Raw genomic sequence first — 16,594 nt, 5'->3', positions numbered from 1 at the left:
AATTTTGCACGAGGGGTATACGGCTGATTATTTCCTGAATAGAATGAAAACAAACGCATTATTTCCAATCCTTTTTATTCAAAATAATAAAAAAAAAAATCAGGTACCGACATTTTTTATCCGATTATTGCACAGTGTGCATTTTAGAGAAATTTTATCGGGTTATTTTTTGTTTTCTCGTTTTGATTGGTCAATATTTGTCACGCAATTGGTTGCTAGACACATAAAGGAATTAATCGGAATAATTTAGTCTTTCACGATCTCAAAAAAAATCATATTTCAGCCCTCTTAATTCGCTTAGGACTAAAATAAAATTGAATTACGTTACTACTTTCATTCAAGGAGCAATAATCCGAACACGAGCGATGCCATATTTCTGCCGTAATAAAATCCATTCAAAAATAATACGAACAAAGGAGAAGAAGCTTAAAAAATACCTGCGCCCCCTGCCGCCCCACGTTAAAGGTCAGCCTTTCAATCGTCTGAAGAGATGAAAGCCGATACACTGTTTTGATGTAAATAAAAAATGCCTTTTTAATATAGATTTTATGTAAATTCTGCAGCAAACCCGTGCTCGTGAAACGTCCCACATGCACATTTTCCTTCAGAATTGAAATCGAGCTCGCAAATTTCAAGAAACTCGCTCAACTAATTAAATACGGCCCGAACGAGACTTCTGCTGAATGAATTCGTCCAAATTTAGAGGAAAATATGTATATACAGGGTGTTTTTAAAATGCGTGCACAAATTTTAACCACGACCAACTGGCTTCATGTAGAACTCGAAAAAAATATTTAAAAAATTCGATGTTAAAAAATAAAATGACATTTATTTTTTGAGATACATTTTTTTTTAATTGCTTTTAGTCTTCTACGTTGTCAAACAACCTCGTAGGTAAAATTTCGGCACATTTTAAAAATACACCCTGTATATGATATTTTATAAAACGTACACCAATGCGGTTTCCTTGTTTTAAAGCATATTTCCTATAGGTTACTTTGCATTGCCGTACGAGGTTGTAGGACAACGTAGAAAACTAAAAGCAATTTAAAAAAAATGTAGCTCAAAAAATAAATGTCATTTTATTTTTTGACGTAGAATTTTTTATATATTTTTTCCGAGTTCTTCGTGAAGCCAGTAGCTCGTGGTTAAAATTTGTGCACGCATTTCAAAAATACCCTGTATTTTGGGGAGCGTTGACCCGGCGCCTCCGCCATTTCTCCATCGAAATTATTTCCCGAGTGTCACTTCACTTTGCACCGGCCTTGTTTTTAATACTTTGGGGAATTTTTAATAAGCATTGTAGCATGTCAGGGGGCGAATTCTTGCCACAAAAAATATTTCCTTTATGATATTTCTTCGAGAGGCTCGTGTAATACAGTACTTTGTTGAGAGCAAACATCCAGTTCTTGATAACAAGTAACTGGATCTGTTTACAGAGGAGAAATCAGCCGGCATTATTTATCCTGGAGAGGGCAATAGTTTCCGTAAACGGAACTGCTTCGATCCTCGCGAGCCGCCCTCGCGCGGCAGAAATAATCTCCGGAGGGGTAATTGTCTGCGCTAAAATAGTAACTCCTCGAATAAACAAGTTGTTTACGCTGGCGGCCAACTCCGTGCAACTCCTTCTGTTCAGCTCGTGCAGCTTTTCGTTTCGCCAAACAAAAACCGAAATTGATGTCGTCAAGTACAGCGCGGCCAATTAATATTCAATCAGAGTGGCCCCGGGACGTCGATAACACTTAATTATCCCTTTTTTCCCCAATTAGGCGCGCGTCCTTGTTTTTGACCGGAACGGCGTCAAAGACGCTGGCAATAAATTAAAAAGGCGAGTGCAACTTTTCGTGGGGCAATTTAAAATCAAATTATCTTCTTTCTTTCGAGTTTGGGTTCAGAGAGCCAAACGTACCGTCAAAAATTTACATTTTACCAATTAGGTTTTTTTCTCTCGTGCCCTTTCTCGCACACTCCAACTTTGGAAAGTCGTTTTTCCGCGGCGAAACTCATTTTAAACGTTATTCGCCGCAAACTTAATATATCTCAACGGGATATTAAAGCGGGGCAATTTTTCAAACTGAAAAATCGGGAGTGCCTCGGATGACTTCTCAATTATGGCCTTGCTGTTCCTAATTAATTTGGGAATTTCGCGTGGCATTGTGGACAACGAGTCCCGAAAAAGCCTCTTAATAACTTGAATCGACGTTATCAACCAACTCATTTACCACCGTGAAACTTTCCTAACGAGATACTGGAAGAAAAGCAACCTTTTCGAAATTGCCCCGGGAATGATTTGTGCGAACTGATAGCGTCGGTCCTTCGAGCCGGATTTTTCCCACAATATGCCTATTAAAAACCAATCTAGACGAACCCACCCTCTACACTCGCCCAAAAAATCTGAATGTACAAACCTTAGCACACGGTTTGCACATACTCCCCCCAACACAATTAGGCCAGTTGGGAAAAGTTCTAAGAGTCGGACCTTCGACCCCAACACGCTCGTCTCGACACCCGAGCGCTTTAAACTTTGATGGATATAAAGTCGGTAACCGGAGTTGGTTAAAATTCAATTACCGAGTCGTGTTCTCGTTACGAATGTATAAAACTTCCATTGCCATTTTCAGATGCACCACTAGCACCACATCGCTCTCGTTATCGCACCGAATTTATTTCAGCTCAGCCGTAATTCAATTTATTTTAATAAAATCCCAAACAACAAAATTGCTAATTACGTCAACAAATCGAATTAGGTAATTACGAATGGCGCAGCTCGGAAAGGTGAAATGGCAAATTAAAATTCCTGAATTCGGTCGACGCAATTTTTTGTTCCACAGAATTTTATTGTAGTTTTGTGATTAATCTGGGCCTATGAATATTAACAAACGAAGAAAATGGGCCTAAATGTTACTGATATGGCTTTTCCTTGCCACGTAAATATTCATGGATGAAATTCGATGAAAAAAATTATAAAGGATTCTCTTACCTAAACTGAAATCGACCGGCTCAGTTTCCGGTCGGTGCCAAATTACTTTCGTTGCAGCGCTGGAGCTTTAAGCTCTTTGTATTACAGGCTGCACTATGTTTACCACCGGGAAAATTACTTTCCTTAAAAAATCATATTGCGCGCACTGCAAATTTACTTTTAAAAATGGTGGAGGCGGACATTTGGACTTTCGGAAATTTTCCATGGAGCTGTCCCTCAGGGTTTAATTATTTATGCTGGCCGTAGAATTAATGGAATATCTTGGAACAAAGGGAGAAAGATTAATTTATTTGATTTGTCAGATTTGATTGAAAAATCTCTCATTTCACTTCTCTCACCCGCTTCTAATAAATTAATAACGAATCTCTCAATAAATATTTAATGACGAGTTTACAACAATAAATTAGCTAACATTTAAATTTTTAATAAACTTTGATTTTCACCTCTGTTAAAAAATTCATTTTAGTAGATTTTATGGGTTCTAGCTCATGTATTTTCTTATGGAGGTTCGTTTACAATTCAAGGTCGTTTGATTCGTTGCACGGTACTGTTGGAAATCAGTTTGCGAATGCGCAGAGCGACATAACTGGCAACCAAATATACAATAGGTGAGTGACCTTGGATTGCGAAACAGATCTCCATTAGAAAATACATGAGATTTTGAACGTTTTTCTTCTAATATTGAAATTGTGAGTTTCTCCCCACAAATGAAATACAAAGCCGAGTCTTGCTCCTTCGTTTTTTGTCCTTCTTTGTGGAGACACAGTTTTATTAGGACATCCTTGATCCCCGTCCTGATTTCCAGGCGTTTCTAAGGCAGTGGTTGCCTCGTTATCACGCAGGTAACGAGAGACACTTTGACCACTTTTCATAATTAAAATTATTTCATAAATGTGCCAAGGATATAAGCCAACTCCTTCTTTGACAATATTTTACGCTCGAGATGATTTCCAAATATTTGAATTTTGCAAAAGCAATTTTGATGAAACAATAAGCTTGTTGGGATAAGAATTGTTTATCAAGGATAACATTTTTCCATTACTTGTTCAGTCACTCGTTTTGATCTTAAATAGAGAAAGCTTGAATTAATTTCGGTCACCACATTAAACGAATCAAAAGGAAAAGTTTTTCTGAATTTCAAGAACTCGAGTCATGTTGAGCAGTTGAGTCTGATTCATCAACACGTTCAAATAATGTTTTGCTCGTTTTCTTTTCAATATTGACAGTTACCACAATGTAGTGCAGGCAGCGACTTCGATAATCGCAGCCACCCCCAGTCCCACCCCCGTCTGAATGCACCATTAGGAGATTGCAGGTTCTCAGGTTTGATGTTTACGAGTGCAATGGTAGAAAATTTAGCGAACAGACACATAAAAGACGGTTTAAAACTTAATCCATTGCGCTGGAGGCGCAATTGCGTTAAACAAAATAAAAACTGGAAGCTTACGAGTGAAAGCTCGGGACTAGACAACCTTATTCATTTCTCGATGTCTCTGAATAATCTCCTAATCCGCTCGTCTTCGCCCGTTCCTGGTGCATCTGGGGGGGATTTTTGCCTGAAATTAATACGATCCACGGGTGTTAAACCGATTTAATTCGTTTATTTTTAGGAATGTTTGAAATATGATGATTTATCTGCGGTGCAATGAAAACCGCCGCGCTTTCATTAGCTTTTTTCGGGATCACTGTTTTAATTACCCGGCGAAATTAAAACAGAGATGAGTTTATCACGTTATAAATTAATAATGAGGGAGGAGTTGCAGTTCCTTGGCGCGTGAGTCCTGATTTGCAGGACTAATATCTATTCATTTTGATTGTGACCAGTTACTAGGTTATTGATAGGGAATTTTAGATAACACTAAGTCTAGCCGCAGTTGGCAACGCTCGGAGGCGCCATCTTGGCAGAAACGTCTCGCTGACACAACTACTTGCGCAAACGTTTTTCGACGTACACTGTGTGCGCTATAAAAATGAGTTTGGGTACGAAATTTCAAAATTCAAAAAGAAAATGCCACATCCGTCGTCTTGTCAAAGTTAATATTGAGTTGTTTCGACACATTTGAAGCCAACGGAAAACAACTCACAAAGACGAACATCGCCAATAAATTTAGCTCTATTTGTGCTATTTTGTTGTACATTTTGGCCAGTGTTGTAAGTATCTAGTTTGATGCTTTTTGCCTTTTCATCCCCTATAAAACATTTTTCTGAACTTTGTTTCTTGCTGTCCGATTAGTTTTTATCTGAATCTATTAATCAATGTAATTAATTAAAAGGTCTGATTAACTTTAGTAATCCCCAGGTATTTTTAGCGTTTTTCTTACTGCCAAATGACTGTTTCCTTCAATTGCATGAGGTGATTTTGAGGTTTTGACATTGAATGATCTGTATCTTGACATAACCTCACTTTCCAACAGACGCGATCACAGCATCAGACAGACATTTTTAGTTTCTCCTACTACAAATATTAATTTCCATTATTAGTAAACTCTGTCCACTCATAGATTGCTTGACATAAATGTTACTAAAAGTATTCGCTCTACGCTACAACAAATAGATTCGGCGCGAAATTTAAAAAATGGAAAGAGCAGGTTTACACGTGATGTTTTATTATTATTCTGCATGTTTGCATTTAGGAAAGACGAAAGAAAACTTCAGTATAGTAGGAGTAATATATTGGGTTTTATTAATACAGCGTATTTCACGAGTGATAATGTGCCCGACGGAATTAAAAATGTAAGGCACAATTCATTTTCTAATTTCCGAAAAAAGCTGGCTACTGAAATTAAAATATCCAGCTTTTTTCGGAAATGGCTAAACACAAACAAAAGATTTATTTAATGCATAAACAAAAATTACCTCTGAATCATTTTCGATGTTTGTAATGTCACTTAAAGTGTTCATTATGCTAGATTCTTGAAGCACGCACTCACTTCACAAATTCAAAAAAATTAACAAAAATCGCAAAGGAACAGATCAAAACAGCAGCACGATCAAAACTAATAACTTTTAAAACCAGAGGAACGCAAAACATAGCTCTAAAGATGAAAAATCGCAAATCTAAATGCTTAAACCACTTGACAGGACTGACAGTTTCAAATTTGAAATGTCATATAATTTATTTTTCGCGTGGGTTTTATAAAAACCAATGAGAATCAGTGGCGCGAATGTTTCAAGGTATTACCAACACAATCTACGATACTTTGATAAAATTTTAATGTTATGGTTTGGGGATTTTGTTACCTAAGGATATTTAAAAAAGTGCAATCTATCAGTGGACGGAGTCTATTGATAAATACATTGATCATTGCTTTACCACCATTGTTAAGTTTTGACAAAATTTAGTGGAAAACGTATGCAACACACATAACCTTGCAGCACACAGCTAAACAGCGCCTACTATTTTTTTCGTTGTGGTTACAATCAAAATAATACATTTGCGTCTAATTACGTGGCCTTGGAACAAAGACTCCACTCCAAAAATGCGTGTGCGTCTTCACATTTAATATATTAATGGTTGCCTAATCTCTGGAATAAAACTGAAGTTTGGGGTTAAGCCGTTTGATGTGTTTGCGTTCACTTTATGCAAATAGTTACGGTTTGTTTATAGTGTTTCCCCTGGCTAATTCTCTCTCAGCACAAGGGGGCGGTTTGATTTCTCCCATTCGACAAATCGGAAACTTAATAATTCTGATGGGCGATAGTCGACATCGATTCTTCCCGTCTTTATCATTTTAGGATTCTAATAATGTTTACCGGAGGAATAAGTCCGCCACGCCGTAAACTTTGCTTCTTGGAAGGGCAGGATCAAGTCGCGGGGAGGGTCGATTCCAGGTCGTTTTGAAATAATGGGACCGGCTTTGGAAACTTTCAGGATGGAGAGGCTCGGACGCAGATAAAACCTGTTCAGTCGTTTCGTCAATGGAAACAGAGGGTAAATCTTTTGAAAAAATTTTCAAACGGGGTTTTTGTTCTCGACTTTTTTACCAAAGCACTCGGCGTTCTTTTAATTTTATTTTATTGCACTAACGAAGCTACTTTGTATTTAGTTTAATCGACCTGGCCATAAACCGTTGTTTAATTGGTGTAAATTAATTTGTTCCAAAGCTGCCACCTCCAAGGAAACATTATTGTTGCAAAAACTTCCCCTTTGAGCAATTACGATTTACATTAAAAGGTATTTAATTTTCATCATAAATTAAGGTTAATTAACATTTAGAAATAATCTTTCAACTCGTACAAACTAATTAATGCAAATGCTGTAATGAATATTATCTTTAGTTCTATCGGACCATCACGCAACACTTGAAGACACGAATCATCTCAAGAGCTAAGCAAAACTGGTCGCGGCTTACATTTGGATGGGTGTCGCTTCATTGCTCGACTGGAAGGAAAAACTTGGTCCTTCATAACTAGAAAAAGTAAAATCTGAGTCAGCTTTTGAAAGCTGTCAAAAATGTTTAATGCGCGCAAGAAGTACTTGTGGCTGAAGCTTTATAGATGTCGTTTGAGTTGTTAAACGAGTCTCTAAATGTAGGACGCTGAAAATAAAACTCTTGAAACTTTTTCTTTGGAAAGAGTGATGTGGAACATGCCTTTAAAACTTTCTGCCTTTTCAATTTTTGCACCAACGACTTTGTACATAACGTGAGTGCGTTGGTAGATTTGACAATTTGTCAGTTTTGGGAGCTGAAAAAACACCTTCGTGATGATAACTGGAGGGATCGATGAAAGCAATTTAAATTCTTGCCGGTCGTGGCCGACACAACGAAGCAAAAACAGAATCGCAATCTGTTATACCCATTCGACATCCATATATCAATCATAGAATCCTCCCGTTTAAACAAACCCTCCGGAGGAGATGGACAGCGACTCCCCAGCCCTTTTTCTAGATTCGGGGATGCAGCATAAGTCAGGATGAACGTCTGGTGCCGTTTCGGCGTTCATTTCCAGAGCGTTTAAGAGCTCGAGGCCATCGCGAAAATTTCACCTCTTGATTTATTTGACTGGTACGAGCCATCCGTCAGGGCTGTTGTTGACGTTACCGCAGCTCCTCCATCTCCTCTACATCAGCTTCTGACGTGCTACAGCGCAAATCTTATGAGAGTTTCGTATCGCTCCCGAGCACCGATGGGGCAACTTCCACGGGGAAATTTTTAAGCGGTCGTTGTGGAGTCGTCGCGTCACACAACACCATCGTTAATAATTATTACACAGGGGTACGTCCCGGCAGTAAACTAAGGCAAACTTAGAGTTGAGGTGGCAACTTCAATCCCACGTGAGTTTCGGCCGCAACCGACTCACGAAGTTGCCGGCAAGGACTATTTTCACAAAGGAGAATTACCTAATTAGCTGGCGCATCAATTTTGCAGCCGGAATGTCGCGTTGCTTGACGAAGGCTCCGGAATCTGACCCGAAATCAAGTCTACTTTTCAATCCATCATTTCTTAATCAAGACACGAGCTAATTGACATCTTGCAAAACTAATAAAATTTGAATTGACCCGGCGCCTCCACCATTTTTATTTAAAAGGGAAACGAAATTAAATTTGTTTAATGCGTAATTCGTGCAGTAGGGATGGTTTTTGGAACACTTGATGACGATAAAATAATGTACAAAAATACCTAAAATTGAAAAGTAATTTCCCGGCGCCTCCACCATTTTATCGTGCGACATCCACCCTTCCTCGTTAAAATCGTAACAGATCTGAAAAATGACGTTTGCAACGGTCGCCCCCGTTATCGGCGCGATCTTAATTCGTATGTAAATTCCGGGATGTCCGGCGGGGGTTAATTCCGGGGGTTAATCAAACACCACTAGAGGGATGATTGATGGGTTTTAAGTGGCGGGTGCAAGTTGCATGAAGTGGGTGTAGGTCGGCGCGGTTAAGATCACTAGTTCGAAGGTTATGTCGGCTGGAAAAAAATCTAATCAATACGGAAAAGCGACCCAGGAATAATAGACGCGGCGTCCTAATAATGATACTCCGGGGCAATAAACAACGGAAAAATCAATATATTTACAAATCCGGCTCGGTGGAAAAGTTCTGGGTTCCTCGAGGGGCAGGCGATTTTTCCGGGAAATATGTTGCGAATTTCTTAATTAAATCTAGTCCCATGCCTCTGTTTAATTCTTAAGTGGATTTATGGGGGCGGCGCGAGCCTCCCGCGAGGCTCAATTCCCCGATTAACACTAGAGAGGAAATAAGTTTGAAACCCAATAAATGGTCTATGGGTCTTGTGTCATTACAATTTCATTAGCTTTCGGCGTGGAAATGAACCTTTCACAATAAACCCGATGCTGAAAATTGATCTGTAAAGGAAAGTTCTTCTCACCTTTGAACTTTCGGTCGGGATTTTTCTTGTAATATCGGCGAGAGCGTGTGTGTATTATTATAAAGTTTGTGTAGTCCCCATTGAGAAGTTCTCGGGAGTTAAGGAATGTCAAATTAGAAATTCTATTTCGAGATTAATTGAAACGGGCCGAAATGAACGGAGCCAATTCGGATGGAAGTGATTTCGAAACAGTCGATTTTTCAGGCGAGATGACATGAAAGGAAATCGGGAAATTAAAAATGTAAAAAATGCCAAGTGAAGAATAATCAAAATAGGAGCAAGACGCGCCGGAAAAATACGTAATAAGGTGTATGATGGGGCATCTCCAAGGAAACAGCTCGGGTCTTGAGGACCTCCCGGTCGTGCACCCTGCCCGTTAATAACCGCCGAAGACTTTTATCGAAGCACTCGACAATAAGACAAATAGACTGGAGGCGTAATTAATTCCACTGAAAAATTCAACGCTTTCACTTTAGTGAAACTCCACTGGTAGTTTCTCGAAAACAAAATTAATCACCAGACGCAGAAATGACGGAATCACTCGACGAATATCCCGGAAATTAGCATAAACTCCCAATTTCGCAGTTTTTAGGTCACCCGGAGATAAAAATTCCCCATAATGACACACCCAGTTGTTATTTTTAATAATTCGTAATCCCGGAGAAGAGAAACATCCGTCTTGTTTTGCCTTAATTAGTTTCAGCTGATATAAATGAAGTGTCATCTTCGCCGTGTTTATTTGCGTTCCCGTAATGGCGTTTCTATTTGTTCAAGGATGAGTTGGATTCGTCCGGACAAACGTGGACAAACCAGGATAACGTTCACTTTCGCCACCTGATCTTCCCCGATTGCGCTTTTCCAGCGACAATGGCGGCTTTACGGGAAGCGTTTTCATTTAAATTAATCGTGACAGTCCAAGTTTTTCTCCTGACGAGAAAGTGACTCAAAGATAAACATGGGGACGAGCTTCACAGGAAAAGTTTTCCCCCGGAAATGGGGTTGTGGCGTGTTATTGGTATCGATGCAAATAAAATCGAAAACAATTCGCAAGCTTGGAGGAGCTGTATTCGTCACGGTTTATCAATCTCTACAAACAAAAACATTAACCCGGCGCATCCACCACTTTTATAACAGAAAGAACATTTCGAGTGCTTGTTTGGACACGTTTGTTGTGCAATCTAGTCGTTTGCGGTCTCGTAGTCGATCATTTTTGGCAACAGGCATAAAAATAATAAGCTGAGAGTAATTTAAAATGTTTGAAAAAAAAATATCCCGGCGCATCCACTATTTTTAATTTAGAAAATTACAATTCCAACACTATTAATGGACAATTTTCGGACAAATTTGGTCTAAATGTGTATCCTTGCCAATACTACATTAAGAGCGTTGGTCCGGCGAGTCCACCATCTTTACAAAAAAAGATACAAGAGTCTCTTGTTGCTTCCTCAAGATATTTCTAGTCTATTAACTGCTTTTTTTCAGTTGTTGTGACAAGGATAAGTAGATGATAATTTGAAATGTTTAAAACATTATCTCAGCGCATCCACCAATTTTGCGCAAAAAAGAAAAATCAAGGAATACTTCTTTTACAATGCAGTCAAGATTTCTGTAGTGTGCAAGTTGCGATTTTCACAGTGGTTATGACAACAATGACTGTAAAGTAGTCCGAAAGTTTTTAAAAACAATATTTCGGCCCATCCACCATTTTTACATTTGGAATTTCCGAGATTTTATCAAAACAGTGATAATTTTGATTTCTGGTAATGTTTAGAGCTCATACTGCAGTAAAGAAAAGTTTTAAAGGGGGCTGACCCAGCGCATCCACCATTGGTGCAACGAATGGAAAGAATACTTATTTCAGTAAATCAGTCGAATATTCTGTTGGTTGCAATTTGTGGATGTAGCCTCAAGATAATAAGTTAAAATAATTTGCAAATTATAAAAATATTATCATGGCGCATCCACCATTTTTACTTCGATAAATGAACAATTCCAGAGCTTTTAATCGACTATTTTCGGACAAATTTGGTCAAAATGTGTATCCTTGGTCATATACAGATGCCAATACTATATTAGGAGGCTGGGTCCGGCGCGTCCACCATCTTTACAAAAAAAAAAAAAAATACAAGAGTCTTGTCTCTTGTTGCGAACTTAAGATATTTCTAGTCTATTAACTGCTTTCTTTTCAGTTGTTGTGACAAGGATAAGTGGATGATAATTTGAAATGTTTAAAACATTATCTCAGCGCATCCACCAATTTTGCGCAAAAAAGAAAAATCAAGGAATACTTCTTTTACAATGCAGTCAAGATTTCTGTAGTGTGCAAGTTGCGATTTTCACAGTAGTTATGACAACAATGACTAAAGTAGTCCGAAAATTTTTATAAACAATATTTCGGCGCATCCACCATTTTTACATTTGGAATTTCCGAGATTTTATCAAAACAGTGATAATTTTTATTTCTGCTAATGTTTAGAGCTCATACTGCAGTAAAGAAAAGTTTTAAAGGGGGCTGAGCCAGCGCATCCACCATTGGTGCAACGAATGGAAAGAATACTTCTTTCGGTAAATCAGTCGAACATTCTGTTGGTTGCAATTTGTGGTTGTAGCCTGAAGATAATAAGCTAAAATAATTTGCGAATTATAAAAATAATATCGTGGCGCATCCACCATTTTTACTTCGAGGAATGAATAATTCCAGAGCTTTTAATCGACTATTTTCGGACAAATTTGGTCAAAATGTGTATTCTTGGTCATATACAGATACCAATACTATATTAGGAGGGTTAGTCCTGCGCGTCCACCATCTTTACAAAAAAACATACAAGAGTCTTGTCTCTTGTTGCGAACTCAAGATATTTCTAGTCTATTAACTGCTTTCTTTTCAGTTGTTGTGACAAGGATAAGTGGATGATAATTTGAAATGTTTAAAACATTATCTCAGCGCATCCACCAATTTTGCGCAAAAAAGAAAAATCAAGAAATACTTCTTTTACAATGCAGTCAAGATTTCTGTAGTATGCAAGTTGCGATTTTCACAGTGTTTATGACAACAATGATTCTAAAGTAGTCGGAAAGTTAAAAAAAAATAATATTTCGGCGCATCCACCATTTTTACAATTGGAATTTTAGACCTTACTCCGAGATTTTATCAAAACAGTGATAATTTTTATTTCTGGTAATGTTTAGAGCTCATACAGCAGTAAAGAAAAGTTTTAAAGGGGGTTGACCCAGCGCATCCACTATTGGTGCAACGAAAGGAAAGAATACTTATTTCGCTAAATCAGTCGAATTTGGTTGCAATTTGTGGATATAGCCTGAAGATAATAAGCTAAAGTAATTTGCGAATTATAAAAATATTATCATGGCGCATCCGCCATTTTAACTTAGAGGAATGAACAATTCCAGAACTTTTAATATTATTTTCGGACAAATTTGGTCAAAATGTGTGTCCTTGGTCATATCCACATGCTAATACTACATTAAGAGCGTTGGCCCGGCGCGTCCACCATCTTTCAAAAAAAAAAAAAATACAAGAGTCTTGTCTCTTGTTGCTTACTCAAGATATTTTTAATCTATTAACTGCTTTCTTTTCAGTTGTTGTGACAAGGATAAATAAATGACAATTTGAAATGTTTTAAACATTATCTCAGCGCATCCACCAATTTTGCGCAAAAAAGAAAAATCAAGGAATACTTCCTTTTACAATGCAGTCAAGATTTCTGTAGTGTTCAAGTTGCGATTTTCACAGTGTTTATGACAACAATGACTTTAAGGTAGTCAGAAAGTTTAAAAAATATTATTTCGGCGCATCCACCATTTTTACATTTGGAGTTTTATACCTTTTCACCGAGATTTTATCAAAACAGTGATCATTTTTATTTCTGGTAATGTTTAGAGCTCATACTGCAGTAAAAAAGTTTTAAAGGGGGCTGACGCAGCGCATCCACCATTGGTGCAACGAATGGAAAGAATACTTATTTCGCTAAATCAGTCGAATATTCTGTTGGTTGCAATTTGTGAAGATAATAAGCTAAAATAATTTGCGAATTATAAAAATATTATCATGGCGCATCCACAATTTTTACTTCGAGGAATGAACAATTCCAGAACTTTTAATGGTCTATTGTCAAACGGGTTTAGTCAAAACGGTTTTTAATTTTTATTGTTGGTAAAATTTAGGGCCGAGCCCGCACTGAAGAATAATTCATAGGATTTCGAGCATCGGCCTGGCGCCTCCGCCATTTCTTTCCTTTATTTTCCAGGGTTTCTTTGTTGGCTTCGAGGTTAATGCAAGGTAATTTTTTCCGCTGAAATTAAGCGTGTTTTTCAAATCAAAAGCAAACTCGCAGGAGGACTAACTCCTGAAATAATTCCTGAAAAGCAAACAGAAACTTGGGCGACGAGTTCGAAAACTTTTGCATGAAATAACTTAATCATATTATATGTTTATCAGTCGGCATTTGGAAACTTTGCACCGATGGTAATCTTGGAGGCATTCATGCGAGACCCGAGGTGTCGGATTAAGGAGTGGAGCCCCTGCACGGACACACAAACCTAACAGTTCCGGTATGGGGATAATTAACATTTAATATTAACCAGTCGAGTTGATTTTCATTTCCTCCCCCGGTATTATCCGCGAACTCGGGGCCCTCGTAATTTAAGAGTTTTGATATGGAAATCCATGGTTTTGTAGATAGCGCAAGCGTCTCGACGTTAGGGGGTTGAGCGCCGGGACGCCATCCAGTCTGTCTACGGACGCCAAGGTCTCGTGATTACGCGCTCCTCGGCCCGTTCACCGCTCAATGAAAGACTTGTTGGTCGGGAGTTACGCAACCGTTTTTTACCCTCAACTCGAGTGCACCCCTTTGAGACGAGTAAGTAAACTTTCAGGCAGCAAAATATCACAAAATTGAGTAACTCGGGGGCGGCCCGTCCCCGGAAATACCAAAAACTGTTTAACTTTACACAAGACCCCGAATTAAATTCGTTTCTTTCGTATTTTCATTACGGAAATGGAGTTCCAGCCGACTAATCCCCGTTTAAGACATGATAAAAAGGCGAGATTTTTATTATTTCGCGGCGGCCCATTATGCAGCTTCAAACACGATGCAATCGACCAACAAATTTGATTAAAATCCGGACGCTTTGACGACGTCTTTTTCTCCACTTGGCCAGATTAAATTTTTTTTCGAAATTGCGTAATCTTCTTTTACGGAGCGATTTCGGCCTGGATGACTCCTGTCATAATACCTGGGCGCCATCGGGGGCGAATTGACCCATAAAAAAAGATTACAGCTCGACTTTTTATTTGCTCCAGATGAGGAGCCACTTTCCAAATTACAAAAGAATCGGAACATCTTCATTATAAAAATGAAACAAAAACAGAAATCGCAATTATAACAAAATGAGTTTTCGTTTTGAATTTAATTTTGCAATTGCACGAACAGCTGTCGCATGTGGGGATTTTTTTGAAAACCCACCCCCATGTCTACAGTTGCAAACAAACAAAGATCGTCTCTCTGCAGCCATCTAAACGTCCCGAAGCATTAAAACGGCAAACACGCCTCTGACTCTCAAGATTACTGTTTTGACAACAATACGAATTCGTTAGGGCATTGTTGCGGGGTTAATTATGAGTCTCGTGTCTCGTCCCGGCTTTTAGGCCTTGGTGGTTTTTCTTCGACGGCGCTGACTGATCGTCCGTCCACTTAATTAATCGAAAAATAAATTAAGAGGGTCGCGCCACCCCCGAAAATCTTGCGGGGGCCATAAACCGGCGAATAACAATAATAAATAAAAACGCAACATCCCTCAGGCCCCATTAATTCCGGCCGAGGAGTTTCTTACTCCGAACAAAACACGACTCCGACGTGCCTTCATGTTATTATATACGTCCTCCACATAAATAAAAAGCTCTGGCTCGGCGAAACCGTTCGAATAAGGAGACGTTAACGTCGTTACCAGACATACGTGTTTAATTTCCGTCTTGGCCACCGGAGGGAGCGAACAGACGTCCTCCTGTTGACACATCCGATCCTTCCAATCTGTTAACCCGACATCAAATTTTAAGCGCGTTTAGGTCAAGAATTTTTTCGTGGGGGCGGCGCACCATCATGACTTATGCAGCGTGGCACGTCATTGGGACGTCACGATTGGGTTACATCACCGATTCGATGGTATCGAGCCGGTCACGTGAGCCAAACCTTCAATCGACGCTCGAACCGGTCAAGCAAACGCGGTTGTAAATGAGTAGTCTTGATACGTCGAGTATACGTCACAATCTCGGTCGCGAACTGGTTGAGACTGGACAGGCGTTGATGTGACGTTAGCGTATACGTTTTCGCGACGCGATTGATTTCACCGCATCGGTCACTAACACGACAAACAAACCTCCAGCGTAAATGCTACAATTGAATTAATCTCCATTAGATTTGATCGACTGGCTGGACGCAAACAAAAGTTTCAGTTTGTCAGAATCGAAACGTCTCCTGTAATTTAGTTGGAAAGCATCGATTTCGATCAGGTTTCATTGTGTAAATAAATAAAAGCTTGGCACGGACGCGGTGTATTGATATTTTATGTGTCGAGATTGTCAGGACAGGGACGGATCGAGTTGATGACCTGGTGTTGCTTTCAACTTTTTAATTAGCGACGTACGTTGTGGACGATCGATTCGGACGCGAGCGTTGTATGAAATTTTCAATGAATCCTGCCACAGATTGATGCAGTTTGTGTGCACTTCTACAGAAACATCGACGTTTGCGTTTAAAATTTTAAGCGATTATTGATTGGGCATGGCTGAGCCGCAACCGCCAAAAGTTATGTCCGCGTGGACAAACCCAACTGGAATTTATTGGTTTCCCTCCAAAGAAACGCTTATTGTCCAATTGATTCACAATATTTACACTGCCAGTACCTTCTCGATCCACAATTTGCATTGTCCGAGCACCACGATCTCAAATAAGTGAAAACAGTAAACGTTGTTTTATCGTCTTTTAAAACCATTCTTGCCCCATAATTTAGAAACTGGAATGTTTGGTATAAAACACCGCTCAGATCTTTATTTGCAATTTCAGATAAAAAACTGGACTAATTCCAGTTGTTGATTTAAGGGTTTCGCTCAATCTCATTTCAACCGCGGCGAATCTCGCCTCTGATTGATTTTTCGCGTTTTTGTTGCCAATTACAAATTAAAATTCAGTTAACAGGCGATTCTGATTAACTGAGCGAGCACCGCGGTGCCGGATTAGTGAAAATACCAAAGGTCGTTTTATCGGAT

The 16,594-nt window shown here is 39.0% G+C and overlaps 1 protein-coding gene across 1 annotated transcript in view; it reads left to right on the top strand.

The window, feature by feature from the left end:
- Nucleotides 1-14,066: 14,066 nt before the first annotated feature.
- Nucleotides 14,067-16,594, top strand: part of LOC138126262 (octopamine receptor beta-2R-like) — a 29,679-nt gene continuing 27,151 nt past the window's right edge. The window contains exon 1 of the mRNA XM_069041978.1: nucleotides 14,067-14,189. The gene's annotated coding sequence lies outside the window, so the exon portion shown is untranslated. The remainder of the gene's footprint in view (nucleotides 14,190-16,594) is intronic.

Source organism: Tenebrio molitor, chromosome 3 (genome assembly GCF_963966145.1).
Source record: "Tenebrio molitor chromosome 3, icTenMoli1.1, whole genome shotgun sequence".
NCBI lineage: Eukaryota > Metazoa > Arthropoda > Insecta > Coleoptera > Tenebrionidae > Tenebrio > Tenebrio molitor.
Note: the sequence above shows the minus strand (reverse complement) of the source record. Positions and strands in the feature narration are given on the sequence as shown.